Source organism: Elephas maximus, chromosome 13, assembly GCF_024166365.1.
Source record: "Elephas maximus indicus isolate mEleMax1 chromosome 13, mEleMax1 primary haplotype, whole genome shotgun sequence".
In the NCBI taxonomy this organism is placed as follows: domain Eukaryota; kingdom Metazoa; phylum Chordata; class Mammalia; order Proboscidea; family Elephantidae; genus Elephas; species Elephas maximus.
In genome coordinates, this window is record NC_064831.1 from 32,005,556 (window position 1) to 32,012,634 (window position 7,079).

Sequence of the window (7,079 nt, forward strand, 5' to 3'; positions counted from 1 at the left end):
CTCCCTCAGATGGAGTCCCTAGGTGGTGCAAACTGTTAAAACACTCAACTGCTAATCAAAAGGTTGGAGGTTGGAGTCTATGCAGAAGTGCCTCGAAAGAAAGGCCTGGAGATCTAATTTCAAAAATTAAGCCATTGAAAACCCTGTAGAGCACAGCTCTACTCTGACACACGAGGTCGCCACGAGTCACAGTCAATTCCACAGCATCTGGTTTTTTTTCTTAGATTTCCAGCATTCTCTTTTTGTTCCCTTTTCTCCTTTTCTCAAGGCACTTGAGAACTCATTCACTTACTGTAAGATTGTGATAACTTGACATTTCTTCTAAGGAAGATTTACAATTTAAAAGAGACCATTAAAAAGAAAAAAAAAAAAAAACCTATTGCCATCAAGTGGATTCCAACTGATAGCAACCCTATAGGACAAAGTAGAACTGCCCCATAGGATTTCCAAGGAGCAGCTGGTGGATTTGAATTGCTGACCTTTATGGTTAGTAGCTGTAGTTGTTAACCACTACGACCAAGGGAGGAAGGAAACGGCTTCCCTCTAGGGAATAAACTATAGAAGGTGGCATTGGAACCTCCAGAGATGGGCCAAAGGGAAATGACTTTTAGTCTGGAGATGCCATGTCTTAAATCACACCACAGAGACTTGTTTCCTTATGCATAAGAGCGCTACTTATTCATTGGCACAGTGAGGTTCAACAGTGAGCAAAGCCTAAGGTTATTTCCATTCTGAGTCCAAGCCCATGACTGGGTCCCTGTACCTGAACTGCAGTCACCTGTGGAGGCAGCTCCAGGGCCTAAGGACAGAAGGTCCTGGACTTGCCTCTTCTCTCTCCCAGACCTTCTCTTCCACTGATTACTGGTTAGGAAAGAGCAGCTGCACTTTAGCCTTCCACCTTGGCTACTGATGGCAAAGCGGTTAAAGTGATCGACTGCTAACCAAAAGGTCGGTGGTTCGAAACCACCAGCGGCTCTGTGAGAGAAAGATGTGGCAGTCTGCCTTGATAGAGCTTTAAAAAAAAACAGCCTTGGAAATTCCATGGGGTCACTATGAGGTGGAATCAACTTGACAACAGTGGGGTTTTTGGCTACTCTATCTAGCTCCTTCCCTGGGTTTTTTTTTTAGCTCCTTCCCTGCACTGGGCAGCAGTAAAGAGGGAGTGACAGGCCGGTTGGAAGAATGAGTGGGATGGTTGTAGCAGGAAAAAGAAAGAGATACCAATGGTGACAGTCTACAAATACCATCCATCAGGACCCTCCCTCACACCCAAGCTGGTGAACTGGGTGGATAAGGGTGTGGCAAGAACAGGAGATAAAAGGGTGTTCTCTGGCCCCCCAGGGTAATACAGGCAACATGCAGAAGGGGCATGTTGTGCTCAGTAGCAGGCACTGCTGTTTGGTGGTTTTTCTTCGACCGTTGTTATTCTTGTCTGCCATCAAGTTGGCCCCCGAATCATGGCGGCCCCGTGCAGAACGCAGCACAACATTGCCGAGTCCTGCCCCATCCCCATGATCACTCGTGGATCAGACCATCGTGATGCATAGGGGTTTCGTTGGCTGATTTTCAGAAGTAGATCACCAGGCCTTTCTTCCTAGTCTTAGCCTATGAAGCTCTGCATCATAGCAAAACACAAGTCACCACTGACAGACAGTGGCTTGGGAATTGGACCTGGGTCTCCTGCCTGGGAGGGCAGAGTGCTACCACTGAATCACCACTGACTGCACTTTTCTCCAGCTGTTGTCGTTGTGTGCCGTCCAGTCAATTATAACTCATAGCGATCTGTGGGACAAAGTAGAAGTGCCCCCACAGCGTTTCCTAGGCTGTAATCTCTATGGAAGGAGATCACCAGGTCTTCTCTCTCAAAAAGTCGCTGGGTGGGTTTGAACTGCCAACCTTTCAGTTAGCAGATGGGCACTTAACCATAAGGGCTCCTTTTTCTTGACTAGAGACAGCTAAATTTACAATTAATTAAGACAGAGAAGGCCACATTGAACGCTCCACACGTCAGTGGGCTAATGCCTCCTGAGTACTCACACTGTATTCCATGCGGGGCCAGACACAGGGGAGATCTGGCCTTATCATCAGGTAGCTGACATCCTGTGTCTGTGTGGTGGCCTCCAATCATCCAGCTTGTTACAGAAAAAGCAAGGTCATTCTCCTCACCCAGGGTGCCTCAGGGGCTGAGCTCAACGAGGAGCTGAGGGGAGGGGTGGGCAGAGCCCTCCTGCAGGCTGTGAAGAGAGTAAAGGGCAGGCTTCCTTGTGGTGTTTCTGCTGGTTTATTTTCTGCAGGATTTTTCTCTCCTCTGTCAGCTACTCTCTTTGTTAAAGGAAGTTATTTTCTGTGCTGAATTTATTGGCCATGCCAAGAATTTATTTTCTCCAAAGGCGTTGTCATAGATGTCTACTCTTCTATCCTGGGGTATAAAGAGATCTGAAATGGACAAAAATGGAAGAAATTAAAAAACCCAAGAGGGAAGGCATCAGGATGGTGCAAAACGTAGGTTCTGTCTGCATGAGACCTTCCCCACTGCTGGAGCAGGTCTTCAACAGAGAATGAGAAATCAATTTCCAGCAGAAAACCTTGTGAGTGAAGCTCTCGTTTATGGGTACATCTTTTTAAAAAATCTTCTTCCTCTCTCTTTGCATAATGGATTCAGCCATTTGTGGGAAAATCTAAGCCATGTGCACATCAAGGAGGCAAATTTGGGCTTTGTGCAACTCTACCTACTGATTCAGTGAACCTTTTTATGCCTGGTCCTGCAGATATGGAGATAAATACTATGGCTTATCTCATGGGCTTGACGGTCTGATGAAAGTGGCTGAACGAAAATCTATCATATCCAATCCATAGTTAAATCCAAAAAGTAGCTCCAGAAATAACTGTCCATTTCTCTCTTTTGGCATCATCATTCCCATCAAAGCCAACACCATCTCTTGTTTAGACTACAATAATAGCCTCCTACAGTACATTGAAGAAAGCCGGTGGAGTAGTGATTAAGAGCTACAGCTACTAATCAAAAGGTCGGTAGTTTGAATCCACCAGGTGCTCCTTGGAAACTCTGCAGGGCAGTTCTACCCTGTCCTATAGGGTTGCTATGACTCAGAATCAACTTGATGGCAATGGGTCATGGGTTTACAGTACATTGAAGGAGCACTGGTGGCACATTGGTTAAAGCAATTGGCTAATTGAACTAATCAATAGTTTACTGGTTCAAAATCACCATCAGCTCTGTGGGAGTAAGATGTGGCAGTCTGCTACCATAGAGATTTACAGCCTTGGAAACCCTATGAGGTCACTATGAGTCAGAATTGATGACAGTGGGTTTGGCTTTTTTAGTTTTATGGTACACTGTTTTACAGCCCACCAAATATTACATTTTCCTTCCACATAGTGGCCCTCCCTTCTCTCTTGAACTCAGGAGTGGGATTGACTTGGCCATATGACTTGATCTGGCCAATAAAATACAGGCAGAAGTGACAGGTGACACTTCTAGGCAGAGATTTTAAGAGCCAATACATGGTTTGCCATGTTCCTTTCCTGTTATAGTGATCATCAGTGTTCAGCACGGTGGTTGCTACGTCACCCTAGATCCTGGAGTGAGCAGATGTGGAGTAGAGCCCCCAGCTGGCCTGCAATGGATACATAGCATGAGTGAGAAATAATTGTTCCTTCATGATACAAGCCACAAAGATTTGGGGGTTGTTTTTTACTGCAGCAATACCTAGCCCGTCCTGACTGACATACCTCCTGAATTGTTTCCCTGATTCTACCTTGCTCCACCTTAATCAAATCTTCAAATAACAGCCAAAATCTCTTTCGAAAATAAGTTACACAGCAACAAAGAATACAATCAATGTCGCTGAATTGTACATGTGGAAACTGTTGAATTGGTGAAGGTTTTGCGTATATTTTTGCCATAATAAAATAAGTAAATCAAACTTGCTAGAAGTCTTTTAGTGGGTTTCCATGACAGTGGGAATGAAATCTAAGCCCCCTAACATGGTTCCATCTGTTCCAGGCCTGGCCTTTTCTCTATGCTCCTTTTATATCACCAGTTGCTCCCCACCCTCCCACACATGTGCCCCAGTTACACAGGCTTCCTTTCCACGTTCACGAAAACCTAGACCCCTTTGTCATCCCTGGGCCTCTCCACACACTGCTTTCATTAACTGAAGCTCTCTGTCACCTTTTCTAACATGGCTGGTTCCTTCTCTTCTGGTTTCAGCTTCAATGTCGCCTCCCAAAGACGTTTGCTCTGTTTGGCCAATTAAGATTAAGTACCCCTGTTCTTCTTGTCGTTAACATCATATTCTTTTAATTCATATCTCTTATTTTGGTCTTTAATTACATATTTGTTTACTTTTATACTGTTCCTGTCTCTCCACTGAGATATAAACTCCATGAACTCAGGGCCCATGCCTGTTTTGCTCACAATGGCATATTCAGCATCTCACACAGTGTCTGTCACAGACATGTTTGTTGAATGAATGAATACACAAAGTAACTGCTTTTACAAAATTATAATTAAACTGGTAGTTGTAGGAAGCCCTGCAACAAGGAGTATATATGAGAGATGCCTTCAAAGAGAAAGAAATATTTAAGAAGGCATAGGTGTGAACTAGAGAGGGTCTGGAATGGCAGAGAAGGTCTAATTTCAGGTTAAGACATAAGGCTGGTTCCAATATGAATCCAGAGTTTCAAGTCATAGTGAAAGAAGTCTAGAGTACAAATCAAAATCTCACGAAACCATCACTACACAGAATCTCCAAGAGCCAGTCAGCCACCCCTTCCCTCTCCCACCTCCCCATGCCAGCAGGGAACGTGCCATTCCATAGGTGTATAGGCAGGTACACTGTTAAAAGGGTGTATTGATTTAATTTTGCCTGTTTGTCTGGTTTTTGCTGGCATACTCTCTAATAGAATTTTGAGAGGCTAATGTGCAACTTCACTCATTTTCAAGTTAATATTTAAATTTTTATTATAAGTTTAAATAGTTGCAAAGGATATAATTTTGGCATATTATAAATATTGACATTTTTTAAAGAAAATAATAAAATCACTCTTTTATATCTAATTAAATGAAAATCCTACATTTGATACTCACCATTTTAAAAAAGTACATGAAAGTGATCTTTTACAGTTGGAAGTTTCATGGTATTCTTTTTTCTCCTTGAACTCCTAATTTCATTCCATTTGGCCCACGGAACTTTATAGTAATATAAACTTCTCCACAATAAAATATCAATACATTATAAATCGTGATAAATAACTATTAAACATCAAAGTAAAATTTTATTTAAAATGAATCTCTAATGGATAGATGAGGCTCCCTCCCCACCCCCTGCCAAATAGTTCAGGAGCCTATGGAAGATGACCTTTTGCCAGAATAAGACAGGCTTCAGCAACAATTCTGTTTCTTCTTTTTTTTAAATTGTGATTTAGGTGAAAGTTTACAGAGCAAGTTAGTTTCTCGTTCAAAAATGTATACACAAATTGTTTCATGGCATTGGCTGCAATCCCACATGGTGTCAGCATTTTCCCCCTTTCCCTTTCCACCCTGGGTTCTCAGGGTCCATAAAAATTGTGATTAGATGCCACGAAGTAATTGGCGATGCCTTAACCCTACTCATGTTGTAAGGCCCAGGGGTCTCTCTGTCCTTGTCAAGGGGAATGCTAACCTTCCCTCCTTTCATACAAAGCAGCAATTCTGTTTCTACTTACTGTGTTTTAAAACGTAATCACTGAACTTCCTTGCTCACATAAATACCTAGATAGGCTAGAAGGCAGGTAGGTATGTTTTAATAAAACCATTCAATTTTTTTTTTTAACTCTCTCTGATTTTTACACCAAAAATAACAAAATGATCTATCATCACAAATTATTTTTAATGCCTGAGGCCTGACAACTCAAAAAACCCGCTGTCATCAAGTCTATTCCAACTCCTACCACCGTATAGGACAGAGTAGAACTGCTCCATAGAATTTCCAAGGGGTGCCTGGTGGATTCAAACTGCCAACTTTTCGGTTAGCGATCAGAGCTCTCAACCACTATGCCACCAGACTTTACTGAATGTTAATGTAAGCAAAGAATTGAAACCCACCTAACTTGCAAGCAAATTTGTTACACAGTCATTAGACTCATCTAATTTCTTAAGGTATGCCAAAGTATACCAGTCTTTACCAAGACTTATCAAATGGCTATCATTTATACCTCTTAGTCTCCCACTTATAGGTACCTTGTTTAACTTGATACACTCATAGATGGTTGAAATTATTGCTAATTTCATTAGACCTTTTCCAATATAATATTTTTATATTAACTGCTTTAATATGATCACATGCTTTAAATACAGTTGAATACAACTTTGGAGTTACACATTAAACTTGCTCATTACTGGAAAATGTCTGCCATATAAACAATCCTTAGTGTCAAACCAATCAGCTAAATCAGGCTTATTTTCTGTCCAAACATATCTGACTTCATTTATTAATCCAAATAAATGTGTTAAGACATGTTCATATGACAACCTAATACAGATAGGCAAGATAATACTCCAAGCCTTGCCATGAAATAAGGCCTTGCCCTCACTGTGTCTTATCAAAAGTCCCAGGGATTTCTCACAGCAAGGAATGTTTCTGTGGCAGTATTTGGAGTAGGGAAAAGATGAGGTCTCAAAAAATATATAGGAGCCCTAGTGGCACAGTGGTTAAGTGCTTGGCTGCTAACCAAAAGGTTGACTGTTCGAACCCACGAGCCACTCTGAGGGAGAAAGATGTAGCAGTCGGCTTCCATAAAGATTACAGCCTTCTAAACCCCATAGGGTAGTTCCACTCTGTCCTATAGGGTCACGAACAGTCGGAATTGACTCAATGGCAGTGAGTTTTTTGTTCTAAATATGTAAATATATATTAGTTATTGTTGTTAGGTGCCATTGAGTCAGCTCTGACTCCTAGTGCCCCAATGTACAACAGAATTAAACACTGCCCAGTCCTGTGCCATCCTCATAATCATTGTTGTGCTTGAGTCCATAGTTGCAGCCACTGTGTCAATCCATCTTGTTGAGGGTCTTCCTC

At 42.1% G+C, this 7,079-nt stretch overlaps 1 non-coding gene across 1 annotated transcript; it reads right to left on the reverse strand.

The window, feature by feature from the left end:
- Positions 1-5,581: 5,581 nt before the first annotated feature.
- LOC126057412 (U6atac minor spliceosomal RNA) lies at positions 5,582-5,706 on the reverse strand. The gene has a single exon (XR_007512502.1). It is a non-coding gene; the product is annotated as a U6atac minor spliceosomal RNA (small nuclear RNA).
- Positions 5,707-7,079: the final 1,373 nt, after the last annotated feature.